The sequence below is a fragment of the Symphalangus syndactylus genome, chromosome 2 (assembly GCF_028878055.3).
Source record: "Symphalangus syndactylus isolate Jambi chromosome 2, NHGRI_mSymSyn1-v2.1_pri, whole genome shotgun sequence".
Classification (NCBI taxonomy): Eukaryota; Metazoa; Chordata; class Mammalia; order Primates; family Hylobatidae; genus Symphalangus; species Symphalangus syndactylus.
This window is the reverse complement of record NC_072424.2, coordinates 69,403,056-69,426,508: the sequence shown is the minus strand read 5'-3', so window position 1 is coordinate 69,426,508 and position 23,453 is coordinate 69,403,056. Positions and strand designations below refer to the sequence as shown.

Here is a 23,453-nt window from a genome sequence, read left to right as displayed (position 1 = left end):
TTTCTGCCCTGCTCATTTTCCCGCATTTTTCCATTTGCATTTTAAATGGAGATTTTTTCCTTAGATGCTTGAAAAAAATGGTCTATAAATGATATTATAGCTAGTAAATTTCTCAGTGACGTTTTTGAAATAAAATAAAAATAATAGATTTCCTCAGAGACAAAACACTTAAGTTTCCAGACGGTTCTTGCTTTGTTTCTATCCCATGTTGAATTTATCTAGGTATTCTGTGTGATCAGTTTAAGTGTTCCAGACTGCTGACACCATATGCCTTATAAGAGTCTTTTTTCTAAACTATTTTTCATAGATTCTGAATGAGATAAATTATAAGCACATTAAACAAAATACAATATTGAAAAAAAGAAAAGTGGGAGAGTACAAGACGATTTCTTTGCTTCTGAAAAACATTTAATTTTATTTGCCAAACTATTCAGTTACTTTTTCAAGAATACCAGTACCCTCATCACCATCATTGTCATTTCCTGCATTTACCACAGGTCAGTGCTGCTGGGTATTAAAATTCTGCATGTTTCTGGCCAAAGTGTTTGAAGCAGTAAAATTTCCCTTGCAGTAAGTGGACAGTTTTTAGATAACACCTAAACATTTTCTAGGAGAATCATTTGTTCAACCTGTCTTTCTCTTATTTAAAAATTAATTCTGTTTTATCACATTTTACTCCCAGACACATGTCAATTTCACTTCCTCTTTCTTACTTGTAGATCTACATATGGGTATGAACTGATAGATACAGCATGTTGAGTGCTCCTCTGCCTGTAACGCCAATATAAGTGCTAATTTCTGCTCAACGTGAAGGAAGCATTCTTCAAACACTTGCCGAATATGTCTTTCATTCAACAGAGATACTTAGTTTCAGTTACTTAAGCTGAGCAACTATTTTGCTTCAAAGAGGATATGATGTTTGCTTAATTGTATTTAAGTGCTAAACACTGTAAAGGATAAAATTTCCAGAGAAGGGATTATTTTCCTCCCAACAGTTTAGAGGATGACTTATAAAACAAGGGTTAGGAGAAATGTGCAACTAGTTACGCAATGATAGATAATTTCTGATTTTTGGTATGAACAATACTTATCTTCCAAACATCAAAAATTCCATGTCCATTTAATCAAGCTGGATCTTTAATCACATGGATTCAATAAGCAAAAGAAACACAAAGTTAATTTCTCAGTCCAAAATGAATAAGCAAAATGACAACAATAATACCATACTAAAAACAGTCACACAAAACTATTCTGTCTGACCATTTAGATGGATTCATCCTATCATTTTACAGTCTTCAGGTCTTAAGACACATATCCTAACAAATCATCCTTTCTAAGAGTGGTACTGTTTCATTAGACCAAAAATGAATTACCAAATAACAAATAAATAAAAATAAAACCAATTATTTTTGTTTTAGGTTTGAGCTAAAAAGATAGTAAACCAACCCATGGCTAGAACTTGATAATATCAATTCTTCATCCCTTAAAACTGCTTCCCTTAGGTATAGGAAGCTTTATTTCTGACTCCAAATAAAGTGAAGGCAAGAAATGTACCAAGTTTAAAATTCTCTGTCAACGGCTGTTTTACTAATTATCCAGATTCCAAGGCAATCATACAACCGTAATCATTCACCTCACGCCTGGAAACATAAGTCTTGTTCTTTTGATGAATATTTATAAGACAGTGTAAAGCAGTCTACTTTCTTTTCCCTTCAGGCGAGACAATTTGGAGTTCATCAATATGTATTACCAAGGACTTTTATAAAAGGCACTTCAAAGAAAATTCATCAGGCATTCCTTTTGTCTTGATTTCTGTTAGACTGATACTTCCTTTTGACAAGTATCAATAAATTATCCTCTGATGGCTGGAAACTTGATGTCTTACTCAGAAACTTCCTCACACAGCAAAGTCTTGGCTTTCAGTTTCAAGTGAAATTATTAAGATACTGCATCTAATTTAAGGACAGACAGAAGATATGCAAATTAAAAACAATAAAACAAACCTATATGTAGTCACCCTACAGCACACAGGATGGAGTTTTCCCATAGTTGAGAGTTTCTTGCTGCATACAACTTGCCACTTTACTATATGCCATGTGAACATATTTACAATTTCCTCACAAGTAAAAAACAAAATAAAAATGCAAGCCCCAGTCCCTGGATAAATAGAAGAACCATGCCAAATTAAAACCAGATTAACGTAGATATGGAAAGTGGAGAATGACAATCTGTCTCTTTCCATAAGCCTGATTAGTTTTCCTTTTTGAATATTATTGGATAGGCTAAAATTTCCATAAGAGGAGAATTCAAAAATGCAATTGTCTAAAATAAGAATGAAAAAAAAACACTGCTATATTTAATATGCCTTGTAAAAGAATACTGAAACTCTTTATTTGCACACTTTCTCTAAAAAAAAACTTATTTTGTTTTATTATTCTGGTAAAAGTACTGAAATATAGAAATATTATTAATATCTATTTCTATAAATATACACATAAAACAGCATGTCGACTAAAGAGTCTATGTCATTTTACAGCTTTACTCACTCTTTACAAAGTTATTGTGCCAATTATAATAATATCTACATGTTCTAAGAAGTTGTTTTGTCTTTACCTGGTGTAATATAAAAGAAAATATAATGTGTAATTTAAGCTGAATGTTATTATACAAAGACATGAAAGGAGAAAAAGGGTAGTATTTTAGCTTGAATGCATGCTTTACAAATCCATTGTAATATTAATCACAGAGCCATTCTATTCAAGTTCATATATACCACAAAAACATACATGTCATTTGTGAAAATATAATTCACTATAAATAACCAATTGACAATATAGGGTTTATTTTACTAAAATAAGAAAAAAAGTAAAGATTACACGCACAGTGCTTGTGGCACAGGAAATTCTGTATTTTCTGAGTCCCTAAGAAGCTAGGATATGTCACTCAATGGCTTCATAACGCTCTTATAAAAGTATTATGTGAAAATATTTAAAATATTTTTTAAGAAAGGTAATGATGATCATGATGAAGTCTGAGCTGTGTTTTCTATTTTGCAACCCAAATACATCATGCAGATGCTGCTACATTCTTGATATAATGATTATTAATTTCTACAAGTAAAAAATAGAGGGAACAGATCAATTATTTCTGACCATATTCCTTATATCTTCCCATGCACTCAGTTTAAAAAAAAATCTACCCCAAGAGGCTCCATTAGTTATTTATTTTTATATATGAAATTATTCCCAATTGTAATGGCTTAAACAATAAACATTTATTTCCTCACTATATCCATGGGTTGGGAAAACAGAAAAGCTTATTTGGACAGCTCTGGTTCAGGGTCTCCCATGAAACTGCAATGAAGGTGTTGGCTGATATTGCAATCATTTGAACATTTGACTGAGTGTGGTAAAACTGCTTCCAAGCTCACTCACATGGACGTTGTCAGGTGACATGAGTTCCTCACAGGCCATTGCCTGGAGATCTGTTTCTTACCTCATAGTCCTCTCCACTGAGTTGCCTAAGTGTCCTTACGCAGCTGGCTTTCTCCAGGGTGAGTGAACCTAGAGAGAGCAAGGTGGAAACCACACTGCCTTTTATAAGCTAGTCTTGGAATCACACACTGTCACTTTCATCATATTTTATCCACTAGAATAGAATCAAGGCACTAAGTTCAACTCATTCTTAGGGGGAGGGGAATTATATTACACCTTTTATGGGATTATTATCAAAGATTTGTTGGCACAGTTTTAAATTCCACAAGCATGTTTATTGTATGTGAATGTGGTCTTACAATTGCAGGTCAAGACAGTATCCACGTGATATGAAAATGCACGACACATTCAAATTATATCTGCTAGGCAGATTTGCTTTCTTTTTCCTCAAATTAGTCGTAACAGTATTAGAAAACTATAAAAGGATAATTAAATACTACATGCATTTGATATGTGGCATTTCTGCATATAAAACACTTTTATTCACGTATTTATTCATCTGTTCCTTAAATATATATATAAAAGAAGATGCATGGGAATATTATTCTGTGTTTTTGTTGGTCTGAATACACTGATTCTCCACCTTTTGGCTTAGATCAAGTGTGGCTAAATAGACAAATGAATGTTAAATGTCCTTTACCCTTCAGGAAAAGATAGTAAAGAGTAATGGCAAGTTTGGGAAATATAGCAGTATAAGAAACCATTTAAAAATTTCTGGCTGGCCTCATGCATAAGAAATTCTGAAGGAAGGCTAGAGATGGAAGACCAATTTAGAGGTAGTGAAATAATTTAGATAACAGACTACAAGAATTAAAATTGGTAGTGGTGGTCATGGAAGAGGAAAAAAAGGAAATTGATTTAAGAAATATGATGAAGAAAAGCATCACGATTATCCCTCACTTAAGAAAAATTTGCAGTATATTTTTCCTGACTGATGCTTTAGAAGAATTTATATATCCATTTCACAGCTAAAGAACCCTCTTTTTCAATAATGAAGTGAAAACAATCTAATTCAAAATCTATGCTTGAGTATTCAATTGACTTAGGGCCTCTGGTGAAAAATGAACAACCATGCCAATGCTTACAAAAACAGAGGGAGTGTGAAAGAATAAGACAAAGTAAGAAATAATTATAATCAGAGTATTCATATCATTGTCATCATATATAGTTAAGTTAGTTAAATAAAATGTAATTTTTATCTAAACTTTTCTGAAGGAACAAATGGTACCAAACTATTAGCTAGACTTTGTTTTTGTGGTGGTGTTATAGTAGTAGCCTTATTGTTGTATATTTTCCAGCATATCATCTGATCCCTTTGGAATAAATTAAAATAGAAGAAAATACATGTACAGAGTAATTTGGAGGAAAAGGAGTTTTGGAGTTTGACATACTTAAATTATTATCTTGACTCCATCACTACCTAGGTTTATGATCTTTGACATGTTACTTAAAGTTCCCCAACCACAATTTCTTTAAAGACAATAATTGGAACTCACACAATGACTAAGAGTATTGTTATTTATGTGATTGCTCTAAGGACAGTGCCCAACTGTAAGCTCTAATAAATATTTATGATTCACCTTACTTTATAGATAATATTATTAATTAGGTATGATTTGATATATGGACCTAGTTGAGTTGAACTGGGGAGGGGAGCTGTGCGAATATTCCCCTGAGGCTAGGATGTTGGGGACCCTGGAGAGGTAACAGCAAAACAGTCTTCTGCTAATTGTGTTTTTGGATTCACATCACATATTCACTAACATTGGAGCCTTGTTAGCAAAACACCAGGATATTCATATACATTTGGTGCCTTGCAAACTGCTATCCCTTCAAGCTAGACCTTCTGAAAGCAGATGGGAAAATAATCAGAGACACTAACAATTTAGTCTATAGGAATTTTTTCTGCCATTAGCCAGGGTTCTGAACCTTCTGAGTGTCTTGATGATTTCCAGAGAAAAGATCTTGGAAGGCCTTAATCCCAGTAAAAATGTTGGACAAGATCTCATAGATATTGGAATTTACTTAAATGGTTTGAGGCTAGGGAGTCATATGGTCAGCAGGGGCCTGCTGCAGTATGACTGATGCAATTGGCTGAACGTGAGTGACTCACAAGTAAGTTAAACAGCAGAATTAGTTATGGTGCCACTAATAGGGGACAAAAATGAACAGCACTCTGTATTTTGAGACTGGATTTCTGAAAGAAAGGTAGTATTATTGAAATAAATAGAGGAGTTCAGATGAGGAGAGATTATGTTTAAAAATTATGTTTGGGCCGGGCGCGGTGGCTCACGCTTGTAATCCCAGCACTTTGGGAGGCCGAGGCGGGCGGATCATGAGGTCAGGAGATCGAGACCACGGTGAAACCCCGTCTCTACTAAAAATACAAAAAAAAAAATTAGCCGGGCGTGGTGGCGGGCGCCTGTAGTCCCAGCTACTCGGAGAGGCTGAGGCAGGAGAATGGCGTGAACCCGGGAGGCGGAGCTTGCAGTGAGCCGAGATCGCGCCACTGCACTCCAGCCTGGGTGACAGAGCGAGACTCCGTCCCAAAAAAAAAAAAAAAAAAAAAAAAAAAAAAAAAAAAAAAAAAAAAAAAAAAATTATGTTTGTTTATAAAATATTTATTTTGTAGAAAAGATAGTGGACAGTCAACTCTCAAAGGAGCTTGGGTTTATCATAAAATATCTTAGTAATCAATTACAGGACAGAAGGACTTTTACCAAGAAAAATTTCTTATATAAACTCTTGTTTTTAATCATAAGTCACATATATTTTATTTAAATGCTAATAGATCATATTCTAACATTCTTCAATAATTATTATTCTTTATTTTGTTTATAGCCAAAGGAAGATTAGACTTTTTTTACCTTTGGATCACATATATTACATTTAATTTTTTAGGTATATTGACCGCTGCATAATCCTTAAGCATATAATGCATTAGGTCAGGGTGTTAAATATGATTTTGAAAGCAGTAATATTATACAATATTATTTTTGAGATGTCAAAAAAATTAAAATGATCACATAAATGCTTTTTGTAGTATCTAAAAAATAAAACCACACAGACATTCACAGGATGAATAAAATTCATTACATATTTTTAATAAAAAGCACTTCCATTATTTTATCAATTTTTCTTGTTAACAAATAATTGTATTGGCACTTTCTGACATGTTATATTTATAAAAAGTCAGTATGCTATAATAATTGAATTATGAATATAGATTTCTAAATGTCAATTATCATTTTCATATTTCATTTCTAATGAATATTAAGTCATTATAATAAGACTCACTATTCCATCAAAGTGTTATTTTGAACATGATTATCACTGAATAATTTTTTTAATTTGGCTTTCTTTTTAAAATTTCAACTTTTATTTTAGATTCAAGGGGTATTGTTTATTACATGAGTATATTGTGTGATGCTAAAGTTTTGTTACCTGAGTATATTGTGTGATGTTGAGGTTTGGGGTATAAATGATCCCGTCACCAGGCAGTGAGAATAGCACCCAATAGTTAGTTTTGGGACCTTTGCTTCACTTTGTTCCTTCTCTAGTTGCTTCCAGTGTCCATTCTTGCCATACTTCTGTCTATGAATACCTGTTTTAGGACATTCTTGAATTGTTACAAAGAAATATCTGAGGCTGGGTAATTGATAAAGAGGTTAAATTGGATTACAGTTCTGCAGGCCATATAAGCATGGCACCAGCATCTGCTCAGCTTCTGGTGAGGGCCTCAAAAAGCTTACAATCATGGCAGAAAGTGAAGTGGGAGCAGGAAAATCATGTGGTGAAAGCAGGAGCGAGAGAGAGAAAGAAAGAGAGCTTGAGAGAGAGAGAGAGAGTAGGGGAGGTGCCACACGCTTTAAACAATCAGATCTAACAAGAACTCAACAGCACAAGAACAGCACCAAGTCTTAAGGGATCTGCCCACAAGACCAAAACATCTCCCACCTCGAAAACTGGGATTACATTTCAACATGACATTTGGGTGATATGATATGATATGATTTGGGTGGGGACAAATATCCAAATATCCAAACTATTTATTCCACCCCTGGCTCCCCAAATCTCATGTCCTTCTCACATTACAAAATACAATATGCTTTCCCAATAGTCCCCCAAAGCCTTAATTTATTCCAACATTTACTCAAAAGTCTAAACTCCAAAATCTCATCTGAGATAAGGCAAGTCCCTTTCACCCATAAGCCTGTAAAATCAAAACAAGTTATTTACTTCTAAGATACAATGGGGATATAGGCATTAGGTAAACATTCCCATTCCCAAATGAAGAAATCAGCCAAGAGAAAGAGGCTACAGGCCCCACACAAATCTGAGACACAGCAGGGCAGTCATTAAATCATAGAGCTCCAAAATAACCTCCTTTGACTCCATGTTGCACATCCAAGATACACTGCTGCAAAGAGTGGGCTCCCAAGGCTTTGGGTAGCTCCACCCCTGCAGCTTCATAGAGTCCCCAAGGGTGATCTCACAGGCTGGAGTTTTCTGTTCCTGTGTTAATTCACTTAGGATAATGGCCTCTAGCTGCATACATGTTGCTGCAAATAATATAATTTTGTTATTTTTTATAGCTATGAAGTATTCCATGGTGTATATGTACCACTTTTTTAAAAAATATAATACACAATTGATGAGCACCAAGATTTATTCCATGTCTTTTCTACCAGGAATAGTACTGTAATAAACACACAAGTGTATGCATCTTTTTGATAAAATAATGTATTTTCTTATACCCGGTAGTAGGATTGCTAAGTCAAATGGTAGTTCTGTTTTAAGTTCCTTGAGAAATCTCCAAACTGTTTTCCATAGTGACTGAACTAATTTACATTCCCACCAACAGTACATAAGCATTCCTTTCTATGCACAACCTTGCCAGCATCTCTTGTTTTCTGACTTTTTTTTTAATTAAAAAGCCATTGTGATGGGTGTGAGATGTTATCACACTGTGATTTTGATTTGCCCTTCTCTGATGATTAGTGATGTTAGGCATTTTTATATGTTTGTTGGCTAGTTGCATGTCTTCTTTTGAGAAGTGTCTGTTCATATATTTTGTCCACTTTTTAATGGGATTATTTAGGGTTTTTTGCTTTTTGAATTGTTTAAGTCCTTTATAGATTCTGGATATTAGACCTTTGTCAGATGCATAGTTTGCAAATATTTTCTGTCATTCTGTAGATTGTCTGTTTATTTGTTGATGGTTTATTTTGCTGTTGAAAAGAAACTATCTTTGCTGAAGCTCTTTGGGTCTCAATTTAAGTAGATCCTACTTGTCAAATTTTGTTTTGTTGTAATTGCTTTTAAGGACTTAGTCATAAATTCCTTGCCAATGCTGGTATCCAGAATGGTGCTTCCTAGGCTTTCTTCTAAGATTTTTATAGTTTGTAGTCATACATTTAAATTTTTCATCAATTTTGGGTTCATTTTTGTATATGATGAAAGGTAGGGTTTGAGTTTCATTCTTCTGTATATGGCTAGCCAGCTATCCCAGCACCATGTGTGGAAGAGAGAGTCCTTTTCACGTTTATTATTTTTGTCAGTGCTGTGGAAGATCAGAGGGCTGTAGGTGGGTGGCTTTATTTCTGGGTTCTCTACTCTCGCGGCCTCCAACCCTTAGGCCACAGACCAGTGGAAAGGCGGTGAGCAGTGGGTGAGCCAGTGAAGTTTCTTCTATATTTACAGGCCTTTCCCATCACTTGCATTACTGCCTGAGCTCTGCCTCCTGTCAGACCAGCGGCAGCATTAGATTCTCTTAGGAGCTTGAACCCTATTGTGAACTCCACATGCAAGGGATCTAAGTTTCATGCTCCTCATAAGAATCTTATGCCTGACGATTTGAGGTGGAACAGTTTCATCCAGAAACCATCTCCCACACCCAACCCTGGTCCGTGGAAAAAGTGTCTTCCTTGAAACTGTCCCTGGTGCGAAAAAGTTTGGGGACTACTGCTCTACTCTGTTCCATTGATCTATATGTCTGTTTTTATAACAGTACCATGCTTTTTTGATCATTGTAACCTTATAGTATAGTTTGAACTGAGGTAATATAATGCCTCTAGGTTTGTTCTTTTTGCTTAGAATTGGTTTGATTATTTGGGATCTTTTGTGGTTCATATGATTTTTGTAATAATATTTTCTAATTTTGTAAAAAATGACATTAGTTGTTTGATAGAAATAGTATCGAATCAGCAGATTATTTGTACAATATGGCCATTTCAACAATATTGATTCTTCCAATCCATGAGCATGGAACATCTTTCCGTTTGTTTGTGTTATCTATGATTTTTTTCATTAGTGTTTTGTAGTTCTCCTTATACACATTTTTTACATCTTTGATTAGGTGTATTGCTAGGTATTTTTTGTGGCTATTGTAAATGGGATTGTATTTTTAATTCAATTTTGGAACTCAATATTGATCTGTTCAAGGCTTATTCCTGATTCAATCTTGGGAGACTAGATTTTCTAGTTGGGATACACAGAGATGTTCATAATAGTCTCTGAGGACCTCTTGTATTTCCATGGGATCAGTTGTAACGTCACCTTAGTCACTACGGGTTGTGCTTATTTGGATCTTCTGTTTCTTTGTTAATCTAGATAGTGATGTATCAATCTTTATCCTATCAAGTAACCAACTTTTGGTTTCATCGATTCTTTGTATGGATTTTTGGGTCTCAATTTTATTCAGTTCTGCTCTGAATTTAGTTATTTATTTTCTTCTGTTGGCTTTGGGATTATTTGTTTCTTGTTTCTCTAGTTCCTCTATGTATGATGTTCAATTATTCATTTGAAATCTCTCTATCTTTCTGAGGTAGGTGTTTGGCACTACAAAGTTTCCTCTTAACATTACTTTTGCTGTAGCTCAGAGATTTTTATATATTGTTTCTGTTTACATTTGTTTTAAATAATTTGTTGATTCTTGCCTTAATTTCATTGTTTATGCAAAAGTCATCCAACAGCAAGTTGTTTAATTTTCATGTAATTGCATGGTTTTGGGAGACATTCTTAATATTGATTACTATTTTCATTCCGCTATGGTCTGAGAATATGGTTGGTATGATTTCAACTTTTTGAATTTACTGGGACTTTCTTTATAGCCAAGCATGTGGTCAGTCTTGGGGTAGGTTCCATGTGCAGATGAGAAGAATTTATATTCTGTCATTGATGAGGGAAATATTCTGTATATATCTATTAGGTCCAATTGGGGAAGTGTTGAATTCAAGTCCAGAATTTATTTGTTAATTTTCTGCCTTGATGATCTGTCTAATGCTGTCAGTGTGGTGCTAAAGACCACCATTATTATTTTATAACTAAGTCTTTTTGTAGGTCAATAAGTAGTTGTTTTATCAATCTGGTTGCTCCAATGTTGGCTGTGTATATATTTGGTATAGTTATATCTTCTTGTTGAATTAAACACTTTATTATTATGTAATGCCCTTCTTTTCCTTTCTTACTTTGTCCTTTTTTACTCTTGTTGATTTAAATCCTTTTTCATCTGATATAAAAGTAGTGACACCTGCTATTTTTAAATTTCTGTTTGTGTGATAGATCTTCCTCCAACCCTTTATTTTGTATGAGATGGGTCTTTCGAATACAGCACAAAGATAGATCTCCTTTCTTTATCCACCTTACAACTCTGTGTCTTTTAAGTGTAGCATTTAGACCATTTACATTCAAGGTTATTATTGAAATGTAAGGTTTTAATCATATTAGAAGATGTTAGCTGGTTGCTTTGTAGTTTCTATTATGTGGTTGCTCTGTAGGGTCTGTGGCCTATGTACTTAAGTATGTTTTCATGGTATCAGGTATTGTTCTTTTGTTTCCATGTTTAGAACTTCCTTAAAGATGTCTTGTAACGTTGGCCTAAGGGTAAGGATTTCCCCTAATGCTTGCTTGTCGGGAAATATTTTATTTCTGTTTTGCTTCTGAAGCTTAGTTTGGCAGGATATAAAATTCTTGATTGGAATTTTTTTTTCTTTAGGAATGCTGAAAATACCCTCCCAGTCTCTCCTGGCTTGTAAGGTTTCTGTTGAGAAGTCTGATGTTAGCATGATTTAGTTCCCTTTGTATGTCATCTGGCCTTTTTCTGCCTTTAAGATTTTTTCTTTAGTATTGACCTTGGACAGTCTGGTGATTATATGTCTTGGCACAAGTGTTTTCTGGATTTCTTGTGTCTGAATGTCTACCTCTCTAGCAAGATTAGAGAACTTTTATTCAATTATTCTCTCAAATATGTTTTTTAGGTTGTTTACTTTTTTGTCTTCTCTCTCGGCAATGTCAGTAATTCATAGATTTTGTCTCATCTAATCTCATATTTCTCAAAGACTGTTCATTTCTTAAATTCCTTTTGGTTTATTTTTGTCTGACTGAGTTAGTTTAAAAGACTGGTTAGATTTTTTGTGTGTTGACTTTCAGCCTTGTCTTGGATATTATTGTGTTTCTTTGTAATCCATGCTTGGAATTCTTTATCTGTTATTTTTGAGTTTTCTTTTTGGTTAGGGATCATTGATGAACAGCTAGTGTAATCCTTTGCTGGTGTCACTACCTTCAGATTTTTCACGGTGCCATATTCTTGTGCTGATTTCTTATCATCTGGGGATGTGACTAATTCTAATGTTTGTAATTATTTTCAGATGGATAGAAATTTTTTCTTTTTTTCCCCTATAATATTTGTGTGTGTCTTTTTTTTCTTTTTTCTTTTTTTTTTTTTTTTTGAGATGGAGTCTCACTCTGTCACCCGGGCTGGAATGTGGTGGCACACACAATCTTGGCTCGCTGCAACCTCTGCCTCTTGGTTCAAGCAATTCTCCTGCCTCAGCCTCCTGGGTATCTGGGATTACAGGCACCCACCACTATGCCCAGCTAATTTTTTGTATTTTTAGTAGAGACGGGATTTCACCACATTGACCAGGCTGGTCTCAAACTCCTGACCTCGTGATTTATCTGCCTTGGCCTCCCAAAGTGCTGGGATTACAGACGTGAGCTACTGTGCCCAGCCCACATGTGTTTTTCTTTAACTTTCCTTCCCCCACCTCCCTGGGGGATGTGAATGTAGAGAATGTTGGGTAGGGTCTTTTGGCTTTGCTTCTAAAAGTCCTATGCAATTTTTCAGTGGGTTTTGTAATGGGCTCTGCAGTTTGACCTACAATACAATAGATGGCTCTTTTGGGTAAGAGCTGGCTTTGGCCAATGTGGCTGAGTATATACTTGACCATTGTTTACCAGGAGATGTTCTCTGTTGCCTTAGTCAATGGGCTGATCTGTGGAGGTCACAGTGGTCTGAGTTCCCTGCTCCTCCCCAGAGAGGTGGGGCTTGATTGGGCCCAGGTACAGCTTGAGCTACTGCTTCAGAGGGTGCAAACTGTAAGCCTTGGCAGCTTCCAAGGGGTGTTAAACCTGTGGGTGCACAGAGTGCAAGAGTTGAGGCTTGAGAGCCTCCACCTAGATTTCAGAGCATGTATAAAAAATCTTGGATATCTAGGCAAATACCTAATGCAGGGGTGGAGCCCTTATGGAGAACCTCTACTATGGCAATGTGGAAGGGAAATATGGGGTTGGAGCTTCCACACAGAATCCCCACTAAGGCAGTGCCTAGCAAAGCTGTGAGAAAAGGGCCACTGTCCTTCAGACCCCAGAATGGTATATCCACCAGCAGTTTAAATCCTCAGCCTGACAGAGCCATTGGCACTGAATGCCAGCCCATGAGAGCAACTGTAGGGGCTAAACCCTGCAAAGTCAACAGGGACTGGGCTGCCCAAGGCTCTGGGAGCTCACCCTTTGCATGGAGTCAAAGATTATTTTGACTCTTTAAGATCCCAGCACTTTGGGAGGCTGAGGTGGGCCCATCATGAGGTCAGGAGTTTGAGACCAGCCTGGCCAACATAATGAAATCCTGTCTTTACTAAAACTACAAAAAATTAACCAGGCATGGTGGTGCATGCCTGTAATCCCAGCTACTCAGGAGGCTGAGGCAGGAGAATCTCTTGAACCCGGGAGCCGGAGGTTGCAGTGATCCGAGATCGCACCACTGCACTCTAGCCTGGAAGACAGTGTGAGATTCTGTCTCAAAAAAATAAAAAATAAAAAATAAAAAATAAAAAAGACTTCATAACTGCCCTGCTGGATTCAGACTTGTATGGGGCCTGTAGCCTCTTTCTTTTGGCTGATTTCTCCCTTTTGGTATGAGAGTATTAACTCAATGCCTATACTCCCATTGTTTCTTGGAAGTAACTAATTTGGTTTTTTGTTTGTTTGTTTGTTTTTACAGGCTCATGGGCAGAAAGGACTAGCCTTGCCTCAGATGAGACTTGGGACTTTGAACCTTTGAGTTAATGCTGGAATGAGTTAAGACTTTGAAGGACTCTTGGGAATTCATGATTGTATTCTGAAATGTGAGAAGAACATAATATTTGGAAGGGGAAAGGGGAGGAATGATCTGGTTTGAATCTTTTCCCCCACCCAAATCCCATGTTGAATTGTAATCACTAAAGTTGATCTGAGGTGTCCTTCATGATTCCAGTGGTTTCCCATTTTGCCTCTTAAATTAAAGCTCACAGAGTTGATCTTGCTATTTCAAAGAAGCTGCCATCTTGGAAAAAAAAAATGAATAGTTAGTAAAGAATTGTTCTTATTGGGCAACTCGGACTTCAGAGTTGCTCATTTAACATGTTTTCAAACATAAAGACATTTTAGATATTCGAATTGCCTCATTTTAATATAAATTTACCAGTTATAATTTTATAGCTCTATTATTTCTTAATGTCAAAACATTCATTATCAGTGCAAAATAGAATTCATAATATGATTTTTTCAAAATTTCTATTGTTTAGAACAGATAAAAATTTACTATTAGTTACTAAATCATTTGCCATTAGAGAAATTTATAGTTGTTTCATCATTACAGATGAGAAAAAGAGGCCGTCCATGACCCTCCCCACAACAGAGTAGACCTGAACAAGATGTTGACCCTGTACATGAAGATAACAGCAACCAGTGTATACACATGTTAAACCTTCATCACAACCAAAACAATGAGCGTATTCATTATCCGGAAGTTTCCTCAAGCTCCTTTGTAATCCTTCACCCTTGCCTCTCATTGTGTCATTCTCGATGCCCAGGTAAACACTGATCTGCTGTCTGACACCATGGCTTAGTTCTCATTTTCAAGAACTACATCTATGTCAAATCATACAGTATACATTATGCTTATCTTTTTAAAATTAGTATGATTATGTTGTTGTATTAGCAGTTCATTCATTTACATTGTTGAGTAATGTTCTTCTGCATGGATATACCACAGTTTCTTTTTATATTCACCTGTTTAAGGACATTTGGTTGTTTTCAGTCTTGGGTTAATACAAATATAGCCGCTCTGCACATTTTTGTATGTCTTTGTATAGACATATGCTTACATTTTTTTTGAGTAAATACCTAGGAGTGGAGTGTCTGAATCATATGTAAGTGTACGTATAACATATAAGTAACATTGTAAAACTGTTTTCCAAAGTGCTCCTGCCATTTTGCATAACAATCAAAAGAATAAGAGTGTTCTGCTTTGTCTACATTATTGCTAATATTTGGTATGGTCGGTATTTCTGACCCATTCTATTTTGTGTATATTGGTATCTAATTTTTGTAATTGGTGACTTCCCTAATGACAAGTGATGTTGTTTTTCAATTTCTATAAGATTTTGTATAGAATTGATACTATTTTTCCTTAAGTTTTTGGTAAAATACCCCAGTGAAGCCATACAGGTCGGGAGGCTTTCTTTGTTGTTGTTTGTTTTGTTTTGTTTTCTCGTTTTTTTTTTTTTAATTGAAAGGTCTTTAAATTCAATGTCTTTAATAGAAAAAAGACTATTCAGGTTATCTCTATTTTGTGTTGAAAAAACTTTGTTAGTATTGCTTTAAAAAAATTTTCTCATTTTATCTACATTTTATTATTAGTATAAAATTGTCCATAACATTTCTCTACTAACTTTTCAATATCTATAGATTTTGTCATAATCCCATCATTCTCATTCTTTGATAATCTGCTTTATTTTTTCCTGATAAGTGTAGATACATGTTATTAAATTAACTTTCTCGAAGATCCAGGTTTCTATTTTATTTATTCTTCTCTGTTTTTTTTCTGTTTCTACTTTATTTACTTTTATTCTGATCTTTATATTTTCCCTTTGTCCATTTTTTCACCCTAATTTTTTAAAGATGGAAGTGGATGTCATTTGGGCCTTTGTTATTTCCTAATACAGAATTTAGTGTCAAAAATTGTTCTCTATGTACTGCTTTAGTTTCCAACAAATTCTGATACACTGTAACTTCATTTTCATTCACTTAGGAATTTTTTGGATTTCACTTCTGACTTATTATTTGATCCACAGGTTATTTAAAAGTATATTGTTTTCTTTCCATATATGTTGAGATTTGCCAGATATCTTTATGTTATCAATTTCCAATTTAACTCCATTTTAGTGAGAGAACATACTCTGTATAACTTAAATCATTTTAAATTTACTGAGGTTTGTTTTATGGTCAATGTTAGTAAATATTCCACGTGCAATTCTACGCAATACAAATCTTGTCATTTTGGATTAGAGTATTCTAAAATCATTGATTATGTCAATTTTAGTGATAGTGTTGTTCCTGTATTCTATATCCCCCATGATTTTCTTTTTACTCTACTATTAATTATTGAGAAGAGAATATTAAAACTTTTACTATAATTATGGAATTATCTATTTCTCCTTATAGTTCTATCAATTTTCTCTTTATATATTTTAAAACTATCCTATTAGTTGCAGAAACATTTAGGATTGTTATGCCATCTTCATAAACTGATGCTTTTACAATTATGAAATGATGTTCTATATCCTGAGTAATATTATTTTCTCTAGCATCCACTTTGGGGATGGGACACTAATATAGTGACTCCAGCTTTCTTTGGATTAATGTTATCATATTACAACTGTTTACATCCTTTTACTTTCAACTTATTTATGTCTTTATATTTAAAATGAGTTTCTTATTAGTGACATGTGATCAGGTTTTGTTTTTAAATCCAGCTAACAATTTTTGTCTTTTCATTATTTATTTACTTTTTATTATTTTATTATTATTTTTGAGACAGGGTGTCACTCTGTTACCCACAATGGAGCTCAAGTGGTACGATCATGACACATTCCACCTTCAACCTCCCACCAGGCTCAAGCAGTCCTCCCACCTAAGTCTCCCAAGTAACAGGGACTACAGGAATGCTCTATCACACCTGGCTAATATTGTTTTTTCTTTTGTAGAGATGATGTCCCACTAGGTTTCCCAGGCTGGTCTCTAACTCTTGGGCTCAAGCGATCTTCCTGCCTTTGCCTCCCAAAATGCTGGGATTATAGGCATGGGCCAGTACACTCAGCCAATTTCTGCCTTTTAACTTGGACATTTAGACCACTTTACACTTAATGTTATTGTTGATATTATAAGATTGTCACTCATCTTGCTATTTTTACATTTTTTTCTTTTTTTTCCTCTTTTTCTGCTTTCATTTGGATTGAATTTGTGTGTGTGTGTGTGTGTATAATTTCATTTTATCTCCATTGTTTGTTTATTAACAATATTTCGTTTTTTAATTTTAGTGACTGACTTAGGATTTGTAGTATAGATCTTTAATTTATAATTTTTCCTTTATATTGTCCATGTTTCATTTTGGATAGTTTCTATTACTACATCTTTACATTTACTAATCTTTTCTTTTGCAATGTCTAATCTACTGTTAATCTCCTCAGGTATATGTTTCATGCCCATATTATAATTCTCATATTTATAAGTTTAATTTGGTTAAAGGATTCTAAAATCATTGATTATAGAATCAATGATTTTAAAATCAAGATTACTTTGTATCTTACATGTCTCTGCTAAACTTTTTAAACAAGTGGAATACAATTACAATAACTGCTGCATATCCTTGTCTACTAATTCAAAGGTGTGAGTCAGTTCTTGGTTAGTTTTGATTATCAATTTTTCTCTTCACTGTGGCTTATACTTGCCTGTTTCTTTGCATACCTGGTCATTTTTATTAGATGCCAATAATTGTAACTTCTCTTTTGTTCAGTGCTAGATATTTTTATATTACTATAAATATGTTTGACCTTCGTTCTGGGAAAGAGTTTAGTTACTTGAAAATTGTTTGACATCTTTGGGCCTTCTGATTTTAGATTTCTTACAACCAACATAAGATAAGCATTATTTACGCCAGGGCTAATTCATCCCAGTTACTAGAGTCAGATCACATTGAGTCTAACCAATTCCCCATGAATTATGAGATTTTATAATCTGGCTAGTGAGAACAGGCACTGTTTCCAAATCTCTTTTCACTGAGATTTTTTGCTATTTTTATCTAATTATTTTAGAATTCACTACCTGGCCTCAGGCAGTTTTCTCATGTTCTGATCTGTACCCTGCTGAATACTTTACGATGACGTTTTGTAGATCTCCAGAATTACTTACCTATGCAACAGTTTCCTCTCTTATATTCTCTCCTGTGACATAACCCTCTTGGTCTTCCACGACTCTTACTCCATCTCCTCAACTCAAGGAGTTCACTAGTCTCTTCTTGATTCCTCTTCTCTATGCCACAGGCTGAAAAATCTTCTCAAAATAGGCCAACTGTTGAACTCACTTTTTTTTCTGTCTCTCTTAGCTCACTGCCCTTAATTGCCTGATGTTCAGTGTCTTCAAGACCATTGTTTTATCTAATTTTGTTCATATTATTTTGTTTGCTTCAGCTGAGAGGGCTATTTGTTCTTTGTTACTCAGTCTTAATCAGAAGTAGTTTTCCTAATTAAAAAATAAAATTGATTATTTTGAATCCTCATCCTGATCTCACTTCAGCATTTGACACAACTGATAATCTCTTCTTGAAACTTGTTTATCTCTTAAAACCTATGTTCTTTTTCCTAACTTTACATATTCTACCTCAGTGGTTTCTCCCACTTTAAAAACCCACAGGGCAATTTCTTCATTTGCCTGTCTTTATATAACAGGACACATCCCCCTTCCAAGTATTCTTTGACCTCCCCCTTTTCATTGAGTACCTTTACTTACTTCTGCGTGCTCCATTTCTCATAAATTCTAACACAGGTCAAACCTTCCTCCTGGGCAATTCCAAATGACATCTTGCTTGGTAGGTCACCTCTAATGTATTATCTTTTCACCAAGCCTCCTACTCCTCCTTTGTTTATGTGCAAATCTATATATATATGTTCATATACTTTCCTATGCCTCCCACGTTTCAAAAATATGTTGGTTCTCTTACAAAATATTGTACACAAAATATATTCTATGAATTTCTATGTACTTAAGAGAAATGTGCTGAATAGTTTTGGTAAAAGTAGGTATTTAGCAGTTATATAATTCATGAATAAAACTTGAATCACTTGACAGAATAAAAAGCATTTCTATTTCTGACAGAAAAATTTTTCATGTGGATCTCTATAAAGAAGACAATGTACCACTGTTCATTTTTAAAATAGCCACAAATTTTTTAACAGTCCTCCTGTTAAGAGGTCAGGTCTAATTCTCCTAACATTGAGTATGGACTGGCCTTAGTAAATTACTACATCTAATAGCATGTGACAGAGATAGTCATGCATGATTCTTAAAGCTATATTAGGAGAGCACACAAAAACTACACTTTATTCACTGGAATGCTTCCTCTTGGAGCCCTGAGCCATCATATGAAACATGACTACCCTGAGACAACCATGCTATGAGGAACACCAAGCCACATGGCAAAGTTTTCACATGGGGCATTCTGGCCAGTAACTCCAGCTGAGCTCATTCTTTAAGTCACATAAAACCAGGCAACAGAAATATGTGAAAAGAAGCCTCCAATTCTTTCTAGCTCTCAGCTCTTTGAATCACTCCAATTATTTAGGTCTTCACAGTTGTAGTATAAGATATTATGAAGAGGAGAGAAGTCAGTATCATTGTGCAATATTTAAATTTTTGACCCAGAGGATCAGTAAATATAATAAAACAATCATTGTCTTATGCACTTAATTTTTGACATGACAACTTAAAAATATATTCAACAATATATACATAGACACACATAAATTTTTTTCCTGAAAGTTTGTATTATAATGTCTATTGCTATAGGCTGATAGCATGATGCCTAAATATTTTGTATCAAATGTTAAAATGTCATAATCTGAATACCAAGTTCTTTGAATGTCTGGTTTACCTAGTGTTTCTAAGACTTTCCTAATAATATAATCACTATGGGAATAATAAGTACAGATTTCCAGGATCTTATACATTGGGCCTGAGGTAGGTACAGGAAGATGTATACTTAAATATTATAGGCATGTTTGGAAGTCATTGGTTCAATACTAAGATTTTGAGCATCAAAAACAGGAATTTTTAATCAAACTTCAATAGACCGTGATATGGTTTGGCTTTGAGTCCCCACTCACATCTCACCTTAAATTGTAATCCCCATAATCCCCATGTGTCAAGGGCAGGACCAGGTGGAGGTAATTGAATCATGGGTGCAGTTTACCCCACGTTGTTCTTGTTATAATGAGTGAGTCTCAGGAGATCTGATGAATTTATAAGCATCTGGCATTTCCCCTGCTTGCACTCATTCTTTCTCCTGCCACCCTGTGAAGAGGTGCCTTCTGCCAGGATTGTAAGTTTCCTGAGGCCTCCCCAGCCATGCAGAACTGTGAGTCAATTAAACCTATTTTCTTTATAAATTACCCGGTCTCAGGCAGTTATTTATAGCAGCATGAGAGCAGGCTAGTACAGACCGCATAGTGTTTATGACATGTAAATCTTTTAAACATTCCTGATAGTCTTTGGTTTCTTATGAGTTCACTTTCTCATTGACCAGAACAACTATTTCAAACCTTTTGCAATAGTCTCAAATCTCTGAAGACCACTTCCTTACCTCACTCTCAGCAGATTATCTTGCTTACTACTCAGCAGAGAAAACAGAAACTTACCAGATATCATGTTCCTAACTTCCTTAAACAACTTACCACCTGAAAGAATCTAGTACCCCCTCCCCCATGCCTATTTTTCTTCTTGTCATATTAGGAGTCTTTCCCCGTACTTGGGCCATAGATCCATCACCTTCTGCCTTCAAAAGTATTTTGTTCTATTAATCATTTTTTCTGTCCTGTATTATAATCACCTTTCTGTTATCTGCTTTCTTCCTAGAGAAATGTGGTCACATCTATTCCATATTTAAAAAGGAGGAAGTAGCTTAATTTCTCATAAGGTATTAGAAACATTTTAGCCACAAGTAAAGATGGTGAAGTCATAGATAAAAGGACCTATGTTTATTTATGGGATTCATAAATATTTAAATATCACTACTTTAAAATGGACCTTGGAGGAACCCTGCAAATAGAAGACTAACAGAAGAGCTGGTGGGGAAGAAGCCTGTGTAATTAGAGATGTTATCATTATCCTAGCCCTTCAAAAAATGTAAATTTCTCATACTACTATCCTATTTTCTTTTCAAAAAATTGAAAAAAACGTAGAGACACCTAATTCTAACCACGTCTCTGTACTCTAAAAACCTTCCAACAAGGAGAAAACCTTCTTACAAGAAGTCTAGATACAAAAAGGACATATCCTTCTCCTCAGATGCACAAATCTGGGTGCACTAAGGGTTTCTCTGCATAGCTATAAGCAAATTAAGAGTAAAACACAATTCTAATTCCTCAGAAAAAGATACTCTTAAAAAAATACCCCCAAACTATCGGAAAACCATAAAAGGAAAAAGTAAATGTAAAGAAACCTGCCATCTGACAAGCAGATAATCATTTATTCTTCACATGTCAAATTTCACTTAGAATGTACTATGCTATAGGAATAATTGTCCTTCAAGTATGAGTTGGAAATTGGAAACACCTTCTTGTGAGCAGCTAATTCACAGTTATGTACCCTCATTTAAAAGTCATTCAGCAAAGAGACAAGAGCTCTTTTTTGGCCCTTCAGTAGTGAGAATATGAATACTCATTAGTTTTAATGTAACTACTGTTACTAAACTAAAATTGGAAATATATTAACATATAACTCTGCAATTAGAATGTAAGGAAAATATGCACACATCTGCCTTTCCAAGATACTTTTCAGGGCATGTCAGTGTGTCTTAGAAAACTTAGCAGCAATCAGCTTGTGCTGTATCCAAGATTAGGGATTCTGCCATTTTCGTCATATTCACCAGAAGTCTTAGATTGGGCTAAATGCCACATCTTCAAAGGTAAAGAATGTGAAGAGCCAAATTGTTATGGTACAAGTCTACAGAATCTGCAAGAGCAATTGCTAAAGCTACAGTTTCCCAGGGGAGTAAATCAAAAACTCATTGTGCAGTGAACAAAGGTGTACTTACAATAAAGTATACTCAGACTTTTCTCAGTGAGATGGCTCAATCACAGGGGAGTGTTGGCTACTGTTTCCTTTTATTCTTACTGAATATCTACAACAAGAAAGGGATACAAACAACTTTTGATTACCTATTTTTAAAGTAGACGAAGTTAGCATGGATAAATTGTATCCACAAATCCTTCCAGGGGACAATATTCTCTGGGAGTCATCTCCCCAGACAAATATTTCTCCAGAAATTTCTCAAGAAAATGAAGTGCTTTGACCTTTACAGTGTTCTCCTTTTTTTTAATTAATGCTCTACCAGAGATGATAATTCAAACATTAAAAAGCAAAGATATATGAGAAAACACAAAAAGAGAACAAGAAGCATAGTGATCACACAGGAGACTAACAAAAATATTGTTACATATACTATATTATGGTTTTTAATTTTTTTTAGTTCAGTCACATTTATAACTCTGGTCTTGGCATCTTATCTAAGCATGTCTCCAACAATCATTTTTGCCAGTTGTAAATTTCAACAAAAACATCAATGCCATCATCTCTAACTGATTACAAAATCTGTTACCTTCCAAAATAATTTTTTACTCTCAACTAATATCCTTTGATTTTGCTTCCCCTGAGAGGGAATGGGTAACAGAAGCAATTAGATAATTTTTATGTCTATATGTTGTTTTCCTTCCTTTCCTTCCTTCCTAAATCAACAACTAAGCCAACCCCTCTGCCTATGGCTGACATCTTCTTCCTTGTCCACTCAAAGACTTTGAAGTTGCATATTAATTTATTCTTTTCCACAAGAAAATTTCCATTAGCATACAAGCACACTCTGCTATCTCTTGTGCTTTAAAAATATTAATAAATAAGAGACACTCCTTTGACCTCACAGCATTTTTCCACTATACCTCCCATTTTTCGTGTTCTCCTTTGTAGAAAAAGTTATCAAAAATGTTTCTATATCTGTTATCTTCATCTCCTTAACTCCCATTTTTTTCATTATCTTCTCCACTTAATCTTTTATTCCCAACAACCAACTGAAATTTTCTTGCTGGATTCTTCAGAATTAACAAACACTTCTAGATCATCCTTTTTTTCTTTTGAGCTTTGGCAGTATTTAAAATATATGTTCCCTGTTACTTGAATCACTGTCTCCATTTGACCACGTGAATGGCAAACTCTCGTGATTTTCCTCCTGCTGCAAAGATAACTCCTTTTCGGTCTCCTTTTTAGGATCTTGCTTACCTTCTAAAACTCTAAATACGAATTCTGCAGGCCTTAGTCTGTGCACCTCTTCTCTTTTCTCACCACACTCAGTCACTGAATGACCTAATTCAGGATTCTCTTTGTCTCTACCCCTTATTTCCACATTTATGTTATCACATTGCCTACTCAATAACTTCACTTGGATGTTTACAAAACATAGAAAATTTATCTTGGCGAAAGGACATGTCCTTCCCCACCATCTTCCAACTAGCTCTTGTCTCAGTGTTCCACATCTAGACCAACACTACAAGCAACCTTGACTCTTCCCTCTCTCCACTCCACATCAGCAAGTGC

The 23,453-nt window shown here is 34.9% G+C and overlaps 1 long non-coding RNA gene across 2 annotated transcripts; it reads right to left on the bottom strand.

Annotated features, from left to right (window-relative positions):
* Positions 1-508: 508 nt before the first annotated feature.
* On the bottom strand, positions 509-21,990 carry LOC129470947 (uncharacterized). 2 transcript variants are annotated; one of them, XR_010119340.1, is made up of 4 exons: positions 21,904-21,990; positions 18,006-18,335; positions 3,496-3,563; positions 509-1,952 (listed from the first exon to the last, which is right to left on the bottom strand). It is a non-coding gene; the product is annotated as an uncharacterized lncRNA (long non-coding RNA). The 2 variants fall into 2 exon arrangements; XR_008653435.2 differs by lacking the exons at positions 509-1,952; positions 3,496-3,563 and adding an exon at positions 13,773-14,097 and having other exon boundaries at positions 21,904-21,975.
* Positions 21,991-23,453: the final 1,463 nt, after the last annotated feature.